Genomic DNA, 21,577 nt, shown 5'->3' with positions numbered 1-21,577 from the left:
AATAATTTGGGTTTATGGCTGTTGCCTCATAATAAGACACTATCAAAAGGTTTTAATAGTTTTGTGGTATTCAGTTACTGAGGGTTTTCTGGTAGCCATTTGTGTGAGGGTCTGCCTGCCACTTATTTCATCTCAGGGCTAGGTTGATGGTATTTTAGTTTACATTAATCAGTCTTTTCAGAAATATGATTAATGAGTAGTACTGTGTATGGGGTTTGCATGGCAAGGTTTTGGCTACAGGGGTGGCTTCTCCGAGAAGCTGCTAGAACCTTCCTTTATGTCTCATTGCCAGCCGGCTCCAAGATGGACCTGCTGCTGGCCAAGGCCAAGCCCATCAACAGCGGTAGTATAATGCCTCTGGGATAACATATTTAAGAAGGGGGGAAGAAAACTGCAGTCAGAGAAGAGAGGAGTGAGAATATGTGAAACTCTACAGCCCCCATTCCCCATCCCCCTGTGCTGCTGGGGGAAGGAGGCAGAGAAAATTGTGAGTCAAATTTAGCCTAGGAAGAAGGGAGGGGTAAGGGTGACAGTTAACTATTTGGATAAAGGAGCATTTCATCCAGGTGAAGTTAGTACAGCTGGCAGAGATGCACTCTTGCTCATGATGAAGCACTGCAGCTGTTGTACTCAAGCATTACAGACTTCTAAGAATTGAGTTTCAGGAGAGACATACTGTTATGTCAGTAAGTGATTAAATCTTCAATCACTGGAATAAAGGCAAACAGCCAACACTTAGTAAAATTTGCATAGTTCAGATTAAGTTAGATTTGATTGTTGGCATTTAAGGGCTCAGTTAGCATGCAGAGTATCCCTTCAGCAGATTTACATTTGTCAGCTTTGGTGATTGCAGTGAGTACCAAAGGATTTTTATTTTAAGTAGGAGTACTTCAACAGAAATGAAAATAAAAAATAAATAAGTAAATAAATAAATCTGAGTTAGACAGTGCTCTGTTAGTCCTGCAAGTAAAATTTTAGAGTGCAGACATTTCAGGGGGAATGCTCCTTATTGGAATGAACACACCCCATACTGTAATTACCATATAGAGAGAGATAAAATATATTTAGTTAGAAATGCTACAATGTTTTTAATACACAATGTATCTTGTGTTCGGTTTGACTGATTTTGAGCTCTAAGATAAACATTCTTGCATGCTTTTGCACATATATTTTTGGTATTGTTACTGATTCATTTTTATGTTTTTATTCCTGTAATGTTTGTTTTATTTATTGTTCTTTAGCCATATGCCCTGAAGTACAAGCATACTGGCTCTTTCTGGCCTGTTGAACAACAATATTCATTCTAACTGTAATAAAACTAATTAATTTATTGAGAGTACAGGACACAGAAGAGCTACTTGACAATTTTTTTTATTTTACTATTCACTGCAATGTACAGAATTCAAGGTAGAAGTTTTCTGATAACTATATCACCTAATCCTATATGCTTTCATTTATTTTGAATTATATGTGGTTGCAGAGTAAGAGAAAAGTTAAAAAAGTTTAATAACTTCGGGGGTTTCATCCTTTTAAGGAGCATAAATATTTCACATGAGAAACTACTGATTATAATATTTATAATAAATTATTTTAGTGCAAGTGGACTGTGTTTGTCCAGTTTATATCAATAATGTATTCATAGAATTTAAGAAGGGCAGAGAATTGTGCAAAGTTAAGTAGTGCCGCAGTCAGACATAGTTATATAAATTACTTGACAGAGTTTGGATGTTCAGACAAAGTGGGATGTTGTATGTAAGAAAAAGGAATGTAAGCAGAGTCCATGGTATAGAAAACAGGGTCTGCAAAAAGAATTTCTGGTCATTGCAGACAAGCAACTGAATGAATATCAGTATGATGCCGAAAGGGTTAATACCATTTTTGGTTACAACAGAACGCTGAGGGGGTTGAAGGTAGAATTTGTGAAACAGATGTGATAAGCAGTGTGTCTGACTCTGTGCCAATGTATTTTAAAGTATGTTTAAAATACAGGGGGCTCAGAAGAGAGCTCAAACATGGTTTTTCCTCCTACAGAGAATATTAAGATACACTTTTGTTAGATGGTATCGGGAGCAAGAGAAGTTCTAGTTTAGTGAAGAAAACCACTGAAAAAACCCAAATACCTGAAATTTATGCTAATCAAATTCAAACAAATACTTACACAACAAAGAATTTGTGAGAGAGAAGTTTAAAGAGTTATGAACTGCCTGTTTGAGGAAAGTGTAGCCAGCTCTTCTCCTAAAGCTAGACATAGATCTTTCTAAAATGCCTGCTTTTGTCATGTGAGCTACTGGGCAACCAGATGTCCTGGAATACAGGATAACTTAAAAAAAAAAAAGTACATTAAATATCAATCCGCTGCATCAGTATGATTCAGTGCTTTATCAGTGCAGGGTTGCGCCTGGATGGGAAGCACTGCTTCTGGTTCAGTCTCAGCAATGCAGAGTACTAACTATAGGTGTGTGAAGTAGAAAGATTTAAGTTCCAGTTCACCCATTAGGGTCCTTGTGTTACTTCAGAGCTTACTGGCCTGTGCAGATCTGAGCTATATGTAAACAGCTGACCCCAAGTATTGGAGTTTTAGATAAAATCTGTGGGTAGGGTTGTGCTCTCTCTATCTTGGAGCTCATAAGAGAGCTCAGTAGCTTTGCAGCAGTGCTTTAATGGTGTTACCCTATAGTAACAGCTACGCAAACTGCCATGGCAGGAGCAGCTGATACGCTGTAAATTTATGTGCTGGTGCATGTGCTCATACTTCCAGGGATGACAGGCAAAACATCATGCCTGTGCTTTCAAAGCATTTGAGCAATCCGTTTTAGTGTCTTCATCTGGTGTCACTGCTGTAGTGGAATCAGAGTTTGAAACTAAGTGTGACTATTCCATGAAATGTGTCCATGGGTAATCAGGGTTTCTCTCTGCCATTTTCTTACTATGGGGGAGGGAGAGTAGTGTCACAGAGCAGGGAGGCCTATGTTATCTTCTAAAAACAACTGTTAAATGCACAATGTGAGTAAATTTTAGGTTGATAAGCCAGCTTTTTGAGACATGCTTGTCCTTAAAAATTTATCTGATTAATATTTCAGCATGGGCAGGATTGGATTCTTCTGACTGCTTGTGACCTAAGAGAAGATGCCAATACTGAGTGCTCTCACGCCTTGTACCTCAGGGCATAAAGGGCAAGTGGCTTCTACCTGCTGTCTGTTCTTTCTGGTTCTAAGAGAGAATCCTGTAATGAATGCTTACCTTATAAAATAGATGTGATGTGGATAGAATTTACTTGCCCCTTGTTTCTTTCTCCCTTTCAGGTAAGATAAGCACTGTGTAGTAGCATTTTGTCCAGGTGCAAAACCAGAAATGTTTGGGTTCATAGAACATTGGACTTTATTATATATCCAATATTGTTAAACATTTCTGATGCTTATTGCATCCTTCTCCAGAATGATGTATAGGACACATGAGATACCTTTTCAGTTAATGTTTGATCTGGTTAGATCTACTGAAAGATCAGGCAAGTGTCTCAGCCTAATAAAGCCACTATTTAGTAAGCAGAAGTGTAGTTTGGCAAGCCCAGTCTATTTTTATTCAAACCTGGTTTTAGCACATAAAAAGCAGCTTCAGGAGAGCACAGCATCAGGCTAGATTTGATTCTGTAGTGTGTGAAATAGAAATAGAAAGCCTCTGCTGTTCCTTTCTAAAGCAAGTGTGGTTTTCTTCCAGTTAGTGTTAAGCACTTCAACTTAACTAAGTTCACTGATGCCAAATACATCATCACAATATTCTTTGAAACAGTTATCTTTATTTCTAGGCAGATTGATTTATTTATGGCAATACAAGTATTTCAGTGGTACAGACTTGATTTATGGCACTGAGAGACCTTCCTGGCACTACCATTGCACTTGCCTCTTCCCGAGAGCATGAGAGCTCATTGCAAAATTTGGGTCAGTATTGTTTTGGAAACAAATGTTTCCAAATAGTCGGACCCTTCTGAAAAAACCTCATCCCTTCCAGTCCCATTAGAGGTTTCTTACTCAGTCATACTTTCCTCAACACATCTTGGTAAAATACAAGTCAGAATGAATCACTGGAGAATTTTCAAGTGGAATTGGAGAGATGATTGTTGTACAAGAAGCCGCTGACATTGTCATATTTACTCCAGTACCCTCAGCAATCACAGAAGGACTGAGCCTATTCTAGACAATGGGCTTCATTTGCTGAAGGTTGATGTCCATCACTGAATATTCACTGAATTCAGTATTATTCATTTACGTCCTTCACAAATATACACTCCAGCTTGAGTGAATGTTGTCCTGGTTGAAACCCAGTTTTTAAAGGGAGAACTAATAAAGGAAAAAAGTATTTGCCAGAACATCACAGCTTTCTGGGCAGTCCAGCTATGGGCTTAGTTGAGAGGACTTCATACACTTCAGTGGCAAACTGTCAAGCACTCTGCATTGTATTTCTCATAAAGCTTCATAGCATAGAATCACCACGATTTTCTTTTCAATGTAAGTTACATTTGATGTTTCTGGTTTAACACTGCTGTGGCTTCGATTCTTTAAGGAGAATGTGTTCCTAGGAAGACTTTAGGAGGTGGTGCCCGTTGACCACTCCTCTGCTTAAGAAAGGCAGAGGAATGTATATGCTTCTTGGTAGAGGTGATTGTGCTGTTCCTACTATTTTTTATGGTTCTTTCTCAACACCTCTTTCCTCATCGGTCAAAGGTTAGTGGTAGGAGTCCTTAGGGTCTTTTCACTGTTAAATTCATGTAAACATGTTCTTCTGACAATTAAACATATGAAAATATTTGGGTTTTGTTCTCTCCCCCTTCAGGGAACTGCAGTACAGAAATATCTTCATGTAGTGAATGGTAGCACAAAGTATCTGATACAAGTTTTGGATTGAAGTACACATAGGGAAATGAGTCAAGATAGGGAACTGCAAATAAAGAGCCTCACACATATAGACAGGCTGCATGGGCCCTAAAAGTGCAGGCAGGTAACTGAACAGATCATGTTGTTTGAACATGGTGTGATAACTACATGAAGAGGAATTTTATCAATTATTTTTGTCGTATGAATATCAATTGTCTTTGTCTACTTGTGTTTGCAATGATTCTACTTTTGCTGAAATAGTCAACTTGTGACTAGGAAAGTTCTAAAAATTACTTTGTATTACCTCCATTTGAAGTTAGACAGTCCTTTATTAGATGTTTTTTCCATTAGAAAAATTAAACTCATATTCATGCATGTTTATAGTGTACACTGGGGGCTTGTCTGCGTAGTTTTTTATAAGCAATGAGCTGCAAATTAGACTTTTAAGCTTTTTTTTTAACCAGAATAAAGGTACTTGAGAAAATAGCCTGTTTTGTAATACACATCCCTAGAGCTATATATCTTTCAGTTGAGTGCAGATGTTAATTATTAGTTGGTTAACCTCAAACTTCTCTGGAGCAAAAATGTAAACCTGGTCACATGGCAGGCCACGGTGTTGATTTCTATCATCAGTACTTCTTAAAAGCTTTCTTAACAATAGTCTTAACTTTTTTTTGATGTTTAAGTAAATTTGCATTCTTTTGCCTAACTACAGATAGTGGTTGGTGTGTCTTGAATCTTGTATTGGGTGTATTACAATTAGATTGCTTTTGTTCCACTTTTTAAAGTGCTTTGATAAATCATAATTCTGACACAGTAACTTTATGCAGATATGTTTGAATCTCCAACGCTGAGCCAATTTCTTCTGCTATGATTTCTTTGAGAACTTTCATGAACATTTGTTTTCATTATATAGATCTGTATTTATAAGGGATATTACCAAAACATGAAACTCAAGTAATCTTATGTGGTTTAAAAGTGATAAGAGAGTCTTGAAATTGTAGAACAAATCCTTTTCTGTTTAATTAGTCTTTGGAAGTTGCTTGGTTTGTCAGTCTAGTTTGCCGAAACTATTGTAAAATACTGACTGGCCAGCTTGCTTTAAAAGGAAGAAAAATCTAGAGATGTTGTTTGCTCAAATATGTTATAGCAGTTAGTTAAGTAGTATTTTCAGGAAATACTGCTTTTTATCTTTCTTTAGTAAAATCATGGAAGGGACACAGTGTAAAAGCTGTGTGGGTGTACCAGCTGTTCCTTCCCACTTGTAAGAATGTGATAGTACAGGGTTGTTTTCCTTTGCTTTTAAAGTAGATAACAATTAAGTTATCATTTTGAATGCTACTTATGCTGTCCATTAGCTGACACTGATACTGTGTGAAGCAAGAACTGTGCACAACTGCCCTGTGCAGCTTTGTATCTGTGTGTGCTGGCACAGTAAGTTGTGCAGTTATAGTGAACTTGGCAAGCTGATTTTTGCAGGGTGATTTTTTTATCCAGGTCAGTGTTCCTGCTCATTTCCTAGTGCAAATGTCCAGAGTCTTGGAGAGCAGGAGCAAGACCAGATGACCTAGACAGCTTAGTTTTTGTCTGATTTTGTCTCTACTGTACAGCCAAATGGCTTTTTCTAAAGAGTGATCTTTCTGTCATGTCTTCTTTCTGTATAAACACGTGGAGGATATTTTTGTATTGAAACACTTGGAACACAAAGTTGATTTTGGGGTTGTGTTTTTTGCTTTCCTTATGCCGTATTTTGATTTTTTTCCTTGACTTTCCTAGAGAACTAGAAAGACAAAAATTAAAAACTGAGGAACATATATAGCAGAGTAATACTTTGGATTTGTACAACTGTGTTATTTCATTTCTTCCTAAGTATTGTTAAAGTTAAAAATGAGTGGAGAAATGGAAGTAGTATCCAAACTTTGAAGTGTTTTCCATTCAATTCACTGTAATCTGAAAACTCTAAGATCTAAATGGACAGTTTGCTATATACTAGGTTTAAATGATGCTTTAATAAATATATTTTTTAAAATTTACTTTAGAGTGTAGTAAGTTAAAACATGCTTGTATTTCAGCAGTAATTCATGGGTAATATTTAAATAAATTTGACATTTAAATTTGGAAAAAAAATCATTAAGCAAATACTTTACTTCTAACTCAAATACATTCATATACCTCTATAATGTAGCTTCTGCTGTGTTGGTATGAGAAGTAAATCTTTAGCAATTTAGATGAAGCATTTGTAACCAACTGCACTCATAATTTCACCTTTGGATACACTTACTGAAGTTGACTTGTGCAAATGCTGAACATGCAATACTGTCATAAAACTGGTTTTAGATAGAAGTTCATAAGGAATCTAGTACATTATTCATTCCAGCCACAAGGTGACTCGTACACTTGTTCTTTTAGAGCTTGAATTGTATGAGAAAGTATATGTATTCACCATAAAGGACAGCATACAGCAGTAGCTGAACCAAATGTCATTTGTTTACCAGGTTTGCTCTTTTTGACCTGGCCTGATCTTGATTGAGAACATTAAATAGTGTGATAGATGTCAGTTGTGCTGAGGTCAAATGTCGATCAGTTTAGGTTTGGTAGATAGTTGTTCTCATACTGATATGTAAGAGCTGATGTTATTCTTATGCTGGCAAAGCATATGTGTTATGATACCGTTTCTTGTTGCTTAGTTCTGTATGTTCTGTTAATATATTGCAGTTTCCTGTAGGAATTTTGTGACTTATCAGCAACCTTGAAGTTCAATAAATTGATGCTTTCATCTTGAACACATTTACCTTTTACCTATCTCAGTTTTCCATTATTCAGTGTCTTATTGTTAACTGGCTTGCTTCTTTATATTGTTTATCTAAGTGTAGTAAATCATTTTAGGCTTAACCTGAAATACAAGCTAAACCTAAGCAACAGAGGAGAAATACAGCCTTATAGAGCCTTGGAAATACTAAAAAAAATTTTGATACAGACTTTTGGTCCTTCTGTGTCCATGTTCTTCTATGTCTGCGTTCTATGTTCTGTGAAAAGGAGCAGATGACTTTAGATCTTGATCTAGATCAACATGGTCTGTCAAGTGGCATCTACAGGTCAATTGGTTTTTTTGCCTTCAGAGAACCATGAAATGATTTGGCTTGGAAAGGACCTTTATAGATAATGTAGTCCAACCCCCTTGCAATGAGCAGGGACATATTCAACCTTCAAAGTTGCCAAATTTTAACTAGTTCCCTTCCATCTCTTTTCCTCATCCGCTGTAGGAGTTCTGCAGTCCCTGTTTATCAGTGCTGCATATAAATTCTTTATTAAAAGAACACCAGGGTTGCAGTCACTAAAAAGAGTGAAGATATGGCAGAAATCTTTTCCCTTGTGTGAAAGCATTAGGATGATTTTCCATAATGTGATAAAATGCTATTTTTTCTCATTTTCCATAACAATTAGCATATGGTGCTTAGTAACTTTTTAACCAATTATTTGGCAAGTGAGGGCAATCTTTTTTATTATCCACAGTCAAAAACTTAATCCAAATAAAACATTCACATGGAGAGGGTTTTTTTTCTTGTAATATTAATGTATTTATAATGTTTTGTGATGTTATCTGCAAGTCAGAGCTATGGTAAGGATAGTATCTTGTACATGAAGATCTGAGATTACAAAGTGAAAATATTAGATTTTAATTTTTTAAACTTTCGTGGGGTTTTAACCTGAAAGTATTATGGTTTAAGTTTTTATAACTTTACAGTGCTTAATGCTTTAATTAAGCATAGGATTATTTTGCCATTTTCTAAACCATTTTAGGTGTTTCAGTGTAATAAAGGCTCCCTCTGCCTTTTTAACATATGACTTACTCAGCATCACAATAAAAATTCCAACAGAAAGGTGGGAATGCTGTCTGTTTACTAGAATGATATTCATCTGCCTCGATGATGAACGTTTCTGTATGCATTGGTGCCTCCTTCATTGGCATAAATTTCAAACTACTGTGACAAATGAGATACGCGTTATGCAAGTAAGTAATTCAGCATGTAGTTCTGACTTATTGCAGATTCCAGGTCTTTCCTCTGTATCAGGTGAAGATGTTTTGTGAGAGAGTCACTACCAGTTGCACAAATACACTTTAATAATATATGTGAGGAGCCAAAGGCTTAACTAATTGCACACTGTTCTGGCACTTGCTAAGATTTCAGTGACTAGGTTGGCCATGTTCTGCCTCCACTCCCACAACCCCCACTCTGCATTTCTTCATCTCTCTGTTTCCCCCTCTTCAGGTTTTGTCTTTTGGGTTGGTGTTTTGTTGTTGTTGTTGGGTTTGGTTTTGGTTTTTTTTTTCTTTCTGCCCTTGCTGGATACCAGCAGTAGGGCTACTGAGAACCCAGAGAGAGGGAATCTATGTATTTTAATGCAGTTGTTTTGCTCTTGCTGCACACTTTATTCATGCTATTAGACAAAACTACAGAAGAAATCCTCATTGCTCAAACTTTGTTTTTATTTTTAAAGAAAAGCTTGTAGTGTATCAGTCACAAAGGACATAGATACAAGCAGCATCATGGGATTGGACACTAGGAGGAATTTCTTCACAGAAGGGGTTATTGGACATTGGAATGGGCTGCCCAGGGAGGTGGTGGAGTCACCGTCCCTGGAGGTGTTTAAGGAAAAACTGGATGTGGCACTTAGTGCTGAGGTCTAGTTGACAGGGTGGTGTTTGGTCATAGGTTGGACTTGATGATCTCAGAGGTCTTTTCCAACCTAATTGATTCTGTGGTACTGCCTATGTATCACTGTTGTCATAGATTTGGGGAAAGGGACAACTGGTGATGGAGAGAATTCAGATCTGAACAGAGCAATGGAGAGATGGATATTTAGTCCTTCAGAGCATTTGAGATATTAGCTTAATATGTGAAACTAGATTGTTTTTGAGGGAGAGCTTTTGTTTTCAGCACAGAATGGTAGTCAGTAATTAGTTGTTCTGTACACAGAATTTCAGCCATTAAAAGTTTATTAGCCAGTGACATGACCTTGTAAAACAGGAGTATCTGGACTGGATGACACTACATCTGTGACAGATACTTCTGAGTAACACTTGAAAACATTTCTTAAAGAATGCAGACATTGCTGTAAGTACTTTGCTTTGGCAAGTGAAGCATCCAGTCTGCGAGGTCTTTACGGCCACTGTGAAGGTTATTGAGTAAATACAAGAACCACATGAAATGATCTGTACACAGCAAGCAGTCTTTGGATACATGCTTTCTGTAAAGTGCTCAGGTGTTTAAATTTTTTTGCTGTAGCACTAAGACAGAAAAAGATTTTGTAGTTTTAACCATGTGAAGAGGTAAAACAGTGTGTATGTTATCAATTAATGACTGTAACAAGCCTAAGATAAGAATGCTGCAAAGACTGGGCATTCTTTGCAGAAAGGCTCAAGCAGGCAAATAGCCATGAAACCCTTCAAGTGCTGCCACAAGATGCTAGACGTTACAGAAGATGAAAAGAGGGGGATGGATGCCTAATTAAAGACGAGGAAGTAAAGTAGTATGTTGCAAGAGAAACCAAAATAGGAAGTACAATACTTAATAGTATTGCAAAATGTGCAAAATAAAATAGCAACAGCAGCTGTATTACTGAAAGAGCATTCATTTACATATTTTGTAAAATCTAAAGGAAGAAGGCATAAAAAGATCACATTTGAAGAGTGACGGATGCTGTGCCTGTATTTAGCATCTGTTTTCTTCAGTGGATGCTAAGGTCTTTGTTTACCTGGAGTGGGGGAGAAAAAACCCTGCTTGTTAGTACCCACAGCTGAGGGTGTGGCAGAGACCTGAGGACTATATTTGCAGTAGAAAGCAAAAAACTAAAATACAGATTCTTTTGATATGCTGCAGATAAAGTCTAAAAAGGGCTAGTTTCATTTTCTTTTGGTTTCAAGGACTTTTTTCCTTGTATATGACTCTTACCCTGCCATGTGTTTTGACAAGCAAAGAGGCTATCTAATATATTGACAGGCAAAATAAAAATAGAGAAATAACATTACTGTAGTGTGATTTCCACATACCATGCTCTTTTAGTGTGAAGGAAAACAATTAAAAAAAAAACCACTGAAAAATGCTGTAATCTGAATTTTATTTTTCCAATGCTGCTGTTTTTTCTACTGTTTAAAACAGTTGTTTTTGCACTTGCACAATATCTTTCAAGTTAATCCTGAGTAACTACTGAATATAAGTATAATTATTGAACAACTGCTAAATTGGGAGTGAAGAAGTTAAAAATTATCTGAAGGAAAAGAGGATGGTAAGATTTTGTGTGTGTGTGTGATATGAAGTATAGAACTGCTCAGGATTTACAATTCTGTGAGGTGAATCAGAATTCAGACCACCAGCCTTCAAGAATACAGTTTCTGTAGCTCTTGTGTTGAGCTGCTCCCTCTCTAATGGCTCTCTAGAATTGAATTTGGCTGGGGATTGGTTCATGGCAAACCAAAGGCTGCTGTTACCAGCTGAAAATCATTTCCCTTGTGTAGCTGGTTGAAGGATCCTGTCATGAGAATCTTTAGGCAAAACTTTGAATAAGAATTTGAGGTATATGCAATCTCAATGGATAGCATTTTTTTAAAAAGCTGCAATGGATTAGAGCATTCTGTCACTCTATCTGCTTGCTGTAGCTTCTCTTTCTCCCTCACTTGGAAATGTCTTGAACATTCTGCACCATCGTGCATAACCTGTTTTGGAAAACTCATGAACAGGCATATCTTTCACTAATATGTTTTTAAGTAGGTTTGTTGTAAAGGGTAATATTGTCTCCCACATTGTTTAATTATATATTAATACAACAAATGGACAGTGTTTATACCATGTCATTTAATGTAAGCTATGGTAATAGGACTAATTTATGGAAAGCTTGTGGTTAAATATATTAATGTTGCATTGAAAGGTTTTATTACTCTGGTGATTGAGGCTGTATGTTGTTTTTCATTAAGTTAATACAGGGAGGCTGGAACTTCTACTCTGAATAAAGGTTTAAAGCAGAGACTTAAAGCTGTAACACCCTCCGAAGTCTCCTGGTGAAGTTAGAGATCACAAGGTAGCAGGTAGAAGTCTACTAACACTAAGACTTCCTTTATTTTGTTACCTTTTTCAAACCTTCTGGCAGAGTTTGTAGGGCTCTAGAGGCTGAAATCCAGAGGATCATTTCTGTTGACCGTGCCTGCCAGGTTAGACTTGGCAAACAGCAAAATTTCCACCCAGCTGCTTCCTTCCGCAACCTACCACCCCAGTCTGGTAATACAGGGGGATAAAATAGGAAAAACAGAAACATTAAAACAATAGGTTGAGATAACCACAAGGAAATTGCTTACCAATTACCATTGCAGGCAAAACAGACTCTATGTGGGGAGAATTAACTAATTTACTGCCAATTAAAATTGATTCAAGTAGTGAGAAGCAAACTCAAAACAGCACACCTTTCCTCCCCGCTCCCCCCAGGCTCAGCTCTATTTCTGCACTCCAGACTCCCCAGACCACACACCCTACCCCTGCCGTGCAAGCTCACATGGAGAGTGGCAGGGAGGTTGCAACCAGTACATAGTGGGGCAGGGAGGTTGCAGCCAGTACATAGTGGTATCTCTCTGCCTCTTCCTCAGCTCTGATGTGGGCTCTCCACAGGCTGCAGTTCCTTCAGGAATATTCTTGTGCTCCACTGTGACATTCTCCACAGGCTGCAGGGGATATCTGCTTCCATGTGGGCTCTTCCATGGGGATATCTGCTGTTCCATCTTCCTCCTCCACTTTTCTCTTACTTTGGTGTTCTCTTTGTGAAATATGTTTTCCCAGAAGTGTCCGCAGCTTGGCTGAAGAACTCAGCTGTTCTCTGCAGTGTCTGTGGGATCTGACTGTGTCCCATACCAAGTAGCCTCTGGCCTCTTCCCGCAGCAGCCCCCCCTCTGCCAACCGCTTGCCACATAAACCTTGAACACAGAGTTAGTAAGATATTAAGAACGCAGTTTATTTTCTGGGTCATGAGATTCTTTTCTCCTGCTATTACTGTCACACACCATGTAGTCATTTCAAAAGCTTATACAGAAATTTAAAAGGTGTCTATAGTAAGGAAGTATTTTGTAAGTAAGTTGCTACTTGTCCAAAAATTGGAAGCCTAGAACATACAAAAGATGGTAAGAACTTCTGTAATGAAATAAAAGGGGGGGGGGTGTGATAAGGAGTACTGAGTGCTGCAAATTTGCTTATGGGTAGCCTAAGAGCAGTGCTCATATTCGTGGAGCACATCCTCTAACTTTCATTAGCTAGAGAAGTAGGCTGAAATGACATTTACCAACAAGTGGGAGATCTTAATGCAAAAACAAAAGCAAAGAAAAATTCCAGGAAATATTCACAGAATTAGTTAGTGCTGTTTGAAGAATAGAGGAAGAGAAAACAACCATGTGGTGTCATTTACTTGTTAACGTAAACTGATCTGACTCACGAGAGTGTGCGCACTCTAGAGTGTGTAATTTTGGGGGGATTGCACAAGCTTGGTGTTGTTCGGGAATTTATAAATAGCAAATGTTTCTGAAAAGTGTCTATGAAAGATAATACTGATGAAAACACTGTTAACTTTACCACAAGGTCAGGGTTTTTTTGCCTGCAGTTTAGAGTAACTAAACTTTTGGCAATAATTTATGGTGCTTTTTCTCTAACTACCTATGTAGCTGACAGGAAAACACCTGTTGAACAAAAATGTTTCAGTTGGTTTTGTCTGACACAGGAAAAGAGACAAATTGTGGCTGGAACAATTCACACACATCACAGTATTTAAACAGGCAGATGAGCCTCATACAGAGATGAAAGTTCAAGTTCAGTTACCAACCACCAGAACCTTTTCTTCTTTGAATATCTATTCACCATTTTCCATTTACATGTGGCTTGTGTTACTTGCATCAAGAAAGACCAAAAAGATAGGTAACAGAACTTGTGTAGCAGTATCAATCTTTAATGAAATAAAGTTGAGAGAAATGGAAACCAAATGCTGTCTGACTACTCTGCTCCCCCTCTTTACTACTGACTTGTTTTTTCATCTTTTACAGGATGTGGTAAAGTACACCTCATTAATTTACCTGGGACTAGTAAATACATTCTTTTCTATTCAACTGTGCTCTGGTCAGTGTGGTCAAACATACTTTGCCTCTGTTGCTTTCATGTAGTAGCTTTTCTTACTGGAATAGCAGCTTGCCTGTGTTACCAGCCTGTGAATGCCAGAAGCCCAGTATGATTGCTAGAATCTGTGGCTCAGACCAGCTGCATTTGCCTCCTTTATGTCTTTTAGTTCATTTTAGCTGGCTTCATAGTGATTTTTGACACTCATTTTAGAAAGAGCTGCTAATACTGTCCAGCTGCTTACATGAGCAATCTGTCAATAGTGGAAGCAAGAATAACATTTTGTATGTGGTTCATTTTAGCGATGGATGCTTAATAAGTGAATACCTAACCTTGCCTTGCGTGTCTTAAGAAAAGAAGAAAATGTTGTTGCTATTTCTTGCAACTCACAAGTCATCATCTAATGAAGAAGGGTTTGTATATAGCTCATCCTTGCTCTTTGAGGTGCTTAGCTTCTTTAGTCTCTATTATTTCTGGAGACTTGTACTTTTAAATTATCTTCTGCATCTTTGGATTTTCCTGCTTCCAGTTGTACTGTGTAACAATAAATTTCATGAGTTATATTTCAGTTATTTTTGCTTGTGGATAACAGTAGGTAATAGCTGTTGCTTTCTGATTGTGTACCTTTGCATCCTATAAATGGTTAGATTCATCAGTAGTATTTCTGAGATTGTTTTCTAATATCACAACAGGAATTCCAAAAGGTCCATCCTTCTCATTTCAAGGCAGGAGGAGGTAGTTTTGTGAAGATCATCAGAATATCTTCACTGAGTTGATGTATTAAATAACCTGTTTCAATTTTTATGCTTTTTTTCTTGAGGTTTGCTCGTTACTTATGTGGGAAGAAATAACAGAGCTTCTTTTACATATTAGAATAAAAAATATATGTTAAATGTTCTCAGTAAGACACAGATAATAGCCTTGGTTTTGGAACTTACAATTGATACTTTCCATCAACAGTAATGCCCATTGTAAAAATCAGTGTTTCAGATGTCTACATAAGTGTTACCTCAGCTATTATCTTTAAACCTTGGAGCAGTAGAAACAGTCGTTCCAAGGTTCTCAGGCATCTGGACCTTGGGACCTGACATTTTTGCTAGAGAACCTGAGAGCAATTTGTCTTTTGGAAGATAATGAATTCAAGGAAGCTTGTGGACTTCTTGCTCGAATCTAGATACTGCCCAGAGATCTGCTTTTCTCTTACCTTTGTTTCTCCCCATAGTTCAAGATATTACATCAATATGCACCTAGTTATATAGAGATTTTTGATTTTAAATTACAAACAGAAAACTCAGCTCTTTTCCCTCTCTAAGGATCTCTGCATCAAGGGTAAGGAACAGTCTAATTTTAATGAGTCAAAGGCCCTCGTTTTCTTTGTGGATGAGCTTTCTTTTTTTCTTTTTTTATTTTTTATCTTCATAAGAGTAGAGGTATTACATGAACAGTTACTGACTAAAGAATTAAAAATAACTAAACCCTCCATTTGGATTCCAACAAACGTAAGAAAAAAAAAATTTGTCCCATTTACAGGTGTTACTGAAATGTGTTTTCTCAATCCTAGGGAAAAACTGAAAACTTTCACACAAATATCTAATATTATATATGAAATAAAGTCTTTGTGCTCTGTTCTTGATTTTGTTTTGAGAATACCTTGCTGCTGCAAGACCTTATTTCATTATTCTTGTTTCTCTGACATCCAGTATTCTCTAGTATCCAAGACTACAGTGAGTGTAGTCCTCCCTTTCTTCTCACCCCTTGGAAAAAAAGCTGACTTGATTCAGGACTCTGGGAAAAGGTTGAGAGTTTCATTTAATCACCGAAGAAGTTACATTAACGTAATATACTGCTGAAGAACTTTGCGACATTAAAAGATGAAACTCTTATGTTTTTGAATGACATAGCAAGAGTTGTAAGACGGAAAGACCTTCCCAGGTTTTGCTGGGAAAGGGGTTTATCTTCATCAAAGCATTACGTTACTGGTGTCTGTCCACGTATGTGATTCATTTGCTTTGTGTCAGAGGGAAAGAATGGTGACAATAGTTTCATAGGCTGCATTATCACCATAAAGGAATCGAGTTCTGTCTATTTTCAGTAGCTCGTTTCTGAGTGGTACTCAGGGATTTGACAAGTCCACCTCAGAGAGCGACATAGATTAAACTTAAAAGCACTGTCTTAAACTGTGTACAAGATGTTCGTGTTGCATCTACCTAGCAGGGTAGATCAAGTACTCCTGTTACAAATTGATGTTGCTCTCTAAAGCTTGTTCCTGGAGAAAGGGTGAGAGTGCCTACAACATGGTACCTTTTATTGTGTGAAGAAATTACTATGAAATTGAGTTCTAATGTCTATCCCATTTATGAATTTTCATTTTTAGAATTGTTTTTCCAACAGGATTGTTGGTTTTCTCATCTCTGTAGGCATTACAGTTCACAGTTTGTTTCTCAAATATTTTTGAATCTAGGTAGTTCAAAAGTTACTTGAAAATATCTATTGTCTTTTTAAGATGGTGGTGTCATGTCTGTTTCTTTCTAATGATTTTGCTTTACTGTTGCTGTTAAAGGAAGGAAATCCCTTATAACTGCCTAGCCTTTTCTGCATCCTGTAGTGGCACCCTTGATGTGTTTGTGTGTCTTCTTCTGCTAATATTGCCCATTTTTAATTAGTCCTGCCACTTAACAAAACTACACTTAAAGTACTTCTAATGGATGGCAAATGTATAAAAGCCCTTTGTCTTCCATCTTATGCATCTTTTTATTAATTCCCAGCCAGAATTTTCCTAAAATCTTGGGCTTTTGCAATGCTTTTAAGTGCTGCTGCATTCTCCATTTTAACACACCCTACCCCACCCCCATTGTATTTTACAATGGTCTGGGAGAAATGGATCACAGTTCAGCAATTAAAATAACAGTTTTAGGGACAGCTTCAACAATACTGGTTGTTCATTTACATGTAGGATTGCATTCCATGTAGTTGTTCCCCATGGCTCTGCTTAGTTTCTTATAATGGAATCAGCTTGTTCTATAGCAGAAATAACACAGCAAAATATATCTGCATGTAGACAACCATTTAACTGTTTTCTGAAGTCATATTTATCTAGATTTAGTTTTTGTTTTCTAAATATTAAAGGAGATGATGTCTATTCAAAATGTTTCCACTATTAAGTTCAGCTTGCAAGGGTTCTGTAGTCGGTTCCTAAATTAAGAATTACAGGATAGGAGTTAAATAAATGACTTTGAGTGTCATTTATGAGAAGTTAGTAAAACTGTATCACAACTGTAGGACATGCTCTCATTTATTATTAGAAATAGTAGAGTAGTCAGAATGGATTCACTCAAGGTAAATCATGCTTGATCAACCTGATTGCCTTCTGTGATCCACATGCTCTGTTCAGACATGAGATAAGTCTTTTGGAGGAGATAAATGGAGGCAGTGTCTGCAGGAGCTCTCCCCTTGATGGAATATGAGCCAGCAGGTAGTCATGTCTGTGTGGAATTCCATCTAGAACAGATGGATTTCCATCTTCTCCTTGAATGTATATACAGATTTCCATGTGCTAGCTGTGATGACTCCTGAAGTGCTCCATGTGTCTTGTTCGTAGACTTTGTTCCTGAACTGGAGAATACAGTAAGTTCCCTTATTAGTAATTTTCACATTTTTCTTTTGTACAGAAATTCATCCAATTTGATCCCAGTGGAAAGAAGTTTTTAGAAGTTAAAATCAAAGTCAATGTTTTCAAATTATGAAATAGCACTTCTCTGAGGACACTTGAATAATAATCCTCAGGTTCTCCAGCTTACTGTACCGTGAAATTAGGTGTTCATAAGTTTGGGCAAGAGGCTGGACAGGATGAGTTTCAGAGGTCCGTTCCAGTCTCAACCATTCTGTGATTCTGTGTAGATTGCATCTCAGTTTTATCTGTACCAAATCATCATGTGTGGCTGAGCATTTTGGTGGTCAGAAGACATGAGAAGACATCCTATATCTTACTAAGTAGTTGTTGAGCATCTTTGCATTTCTTTATTGTACTGGTTCTAGTTCTCTTCTGATAATATTGAAGTTTTCTGTCTTAGGGTTGCTACAGATTTTTCTTGTAATATTATAAATTATAGAGTAACTCAAGAATTTTGCTTGGTATGTGCTCCTAATAGTCATATATGTGGCAATCCTCTTCCAGAAAAAATACCAGACTCTTTCTTAATCTCTCTCTCATGGATTTCAAGTCCACGAAATGCTATATTTTAATACTTCAGTAATATTTATGCCACTTGCTTTTCTAAGTATGTGTTTGGGGGGTGGGCTCACTTTCTATAATGTATGAAATATTGCATTTATATTATTTTTGAAGTATTGATTCATTATTATTATGACTATTCATCTATATTGATGTTTCATTCGCAGTGTCTTCTTTTCAGAGAAAATAGCCAGTTTCCTAGTGGAGTATCTTGTGATATCTCAAGGTTTTGTGTATTTCCTTTTTATTCTATGTTACAGCAGCGTTTTTTGTGTTCCTTCATTTACTGCTTCATTCAGTGCCTTACAAAGACTCATGATTAAACTTCAGCTTTACTTCTAGATTTCCGTACGTTTACTTAGCAGTTCCCTTGAGTTGTACTGGAATGCTTGATCTGTGACCTGCAGATCAATCAGGCAGTGCAGACCTCATTCTTCTAGAGAGTGTAGGCCAGAGAAACTGTTGGGTCAGCATCCTCGTCCTGGCTGCTAACCTGTATTCACCACTAGCCCACCACATTTAATGCGCACATTATGTTCATTTCTCAATAGAGACATCATGTGTGCCATTTGTGTACAGAATGATTTTGATGAACAGGCACAATTGGTCCATGATGAGACCACAGAACAAAACGTTTTAGCGGCCTGTCCCATCTGTCACCCGGTGTTGTATCTGGAAATTCTGAGGAGAGCAGTCATATGCAGAATCTGCTGTCCAGCACCATTTCCAGTGATTCTACAGATGTAAAGAACCTGATGAATAGATAAAAAATAACTTCTGTTGGTCACTGTAAGTGGGCATTGTAGCAGTTGGTGCTGTTCTAGTGGTACAAATTTGCTTCTCTATATCTCTGAAAAGAAGCAGGAATTTAAGAGGAACATAGTTAAAGCATAAAACTCATTAACCTTTTCCCAAACCAAGTTTTTAATTTATGTAAATTGGTGGGTCTTTGCGGCCTGAAATCCTCAGTGGGTAGATCTGTTTTGTCCTTGTGGCTCTATTGGAAAGAATTCACTAGAATTTGTAATGGTTTAGTGCAAACCATGGTTGCTGTTACTGGAGTCTGTCCTCAAACTCAATACCATGACATTTGATGCACTTTGATGCTTTTACTTAAATGATGGAAATAAATGACTGTTCTTAATACTAGCAGAGTACGACTTGTAGTAATGTGGGTGTAAGTAAAAATAGCAGTATAACCAAAAATCATGGTAAATAAGTCAATACTATCAAGGATCAAAGTAAGTAGCTGTGTAAACCCATGTAACTTGACAGCTACTGGCCTCATAGTAGTCTTACATCAGCGGTAACTTGTTTGCTTTCTTGGCAGAATCAAAAATGAAGAGCGGCTCACTGTATATGTTCTGTAAGATTTCCCTGGAGTTAAGTGGTAATTTGACTCTTTACTCAATTTCAAGCTATATTGTGTTTTTCATGGGATTTTTGCACATAAAGGGGAGTGCAGGGGAAGGGGACAGAAGGAAAGAGAAGGAAACATTCTTTGTATGTGTCCTTTTTTTTAATTCAGCAATAAGATTATATTTTCAGTTCAGCAGGAACTGTTAAATAGCTGCTTAACTTGAAAGGAACCTTAATTTAGGTATAGTAAATTTGGCTGTCTCACTGTTCTTTTTATTCTAGTGCTTTGCAATTTTGTGTTCTAGGGGGACGTAGATTAACTATAACTCAAAATACTTGAGCAACCATTAAAGGTATTTTTTAAAGTATCAAAAGGAGCAGGAGTTTATAGCTGTTAGTGCAAAAAGAAGTGTAAGTGCATAACTGATTGTGACTGACAGGCTATAGGTAGAAAACACCTGAATTTATAAAATTCACGGGGAGGGATAGACCTCTCTATTTGCTGGGAATTCGTAGTCTGTAGCTCCAATATCAGTTTTAGCTTGGGGTGAGTTGGTTTGTTCACTTGTTTTTTAAAAGCTTCGGTGGGCATTCAGACAAATTATATATATGAATGAGTTTGAATTTCTCCCTGAATCTGATCCTGGGATACAGTAAAAAAACCCCACCACAACCAACAACCCGCTCCCCTTCCAACTCAACAACAAAAATACAAAAACCCACCAACCTCAAACCCTTTCCAAAAACAAACAAACAAACCAAACTTGAATAGAGAAACTGTAGAACTTTAATTATATTTGGATGGGGGAAGCCTTTATTTCAAAATCAATCTTAAGTACAACCAGGAGTAAACACTCAGATTTGTTAGTGACTTGGTACAGAAAATAAATGGTTTGGTACCACTCCACAAATCAGTCCTCTTGCAGTTCACATGCTACTAATAAATTACTTTTTCTGCCTTAGGGGGGCAGAAGTTTCTTGGGATATAAAGCTTTTACTATGCTTTATTTTTTTCCATTAAAAAAACACCCCAAACAAACCTTTAGTTCATAGTGTCTCTGTCTTTAGTTTCTCCTTTTTCTTAGTGTATTATTATTTGAAAAACATGATACATAAATAAGAATTTCTTTTCCTGAGATACTTTAAAGACATGAACAGAATTCCTAGATGATGACCTCAACATTATGAATGCTTATATAGGTTGTATTTCAACACTGATGAAGAGGCTTGATGGAGTTGACTTGCAAGAAGAATAAAATTCACCGTTAAAATGGACTTGTAGTACCATCCTTTGAGCATTTTTTTCACTTCTAGACATTATTTGAGGAGCAATAAATCTAATCCCCAGTTAAAAAAAAAGGCTATGCTGTTATTGGTATTTGGAGGCATGCTTTTCACAGGTGTAAAAGGTTTGCAGGCGGTCCTGAGACTGAAGCTCTGTTCTACCTGCGCTTTAATGGATCTAGAGCTGTCTTCACTGGGTGCCCACTGGTGCACTGATGTGGGTATGAATGAGTATAACTACTTCAGGCAAGGTCCACCTGCTGAGCAATAATCTCAGTTTGAAAGAGTGGACTTCTGGAAGTCTTTTCGTTGGTCTTGTGGACCAGTGAAGTTGTACTGCCTCTTTTTAACATTTATCTCCTGGCTGATGAAAGCACAGCCTGTTTTGTTGTCCTTGTGCAGGGAGTTCATCCAGACGATGCAAACTGATGTGTGCTGCCTATCATTGTGGTGATGGGTTAATCAGCAACATGTGCTTATAGTATTTTTCTGTGGAAGTTTTTCACTGGCCGGTGAAAAGTCATGAATGATCTTTGGGACTGAAAAGGTTGTGAGCAGGATCTCATGTTTGTTTCAGCAGTGAACGCCTGCTCTGTTGTATTGTGCTAAGAGAACAGAGAACATGCATTGCAGTTGAGACTAGCCCTCCTCTCACCCCTCCAATAAAAAAAAGATATGGCAGGTTTGGGAGA

The 21,577-nt window shown here is 37.3% G+C and overlaps 1 protein-coding gene across 2 annotated transcripts in view; it reads left to right on the top strand.

Moving 5' to 3' along the window:
* Window positions 1-21,577, top strand: part of REV3L (REV3 like, DNA directed polymerase zeta catalytic subunit) — a 125,992-nt gene that overhangs the window by 24,942 nt on the left and 79,473 nt on the right. The window lies entirely within an intron of this gene.

This window comes from Lepidothrix coronata, unplaced genomic scaffold, assembly GCF_001604755.1.
Source record: "Lepidothrix coronata isolate B3197 unplaced genomic scaffold, Lepidothrix_coronata-1.0 Scaffold5, whole genome shotgun sequence".
Classification (NCBI taxonomy): Eukaryota; Metazoa; Chordata; class Aves; order Passeriformes; family Pipridae; genus Lepidothrix; species Lepidothrix coronata.
This window is presented reverse-complemented; position numbering and strand designations above follow the sequence as displayed.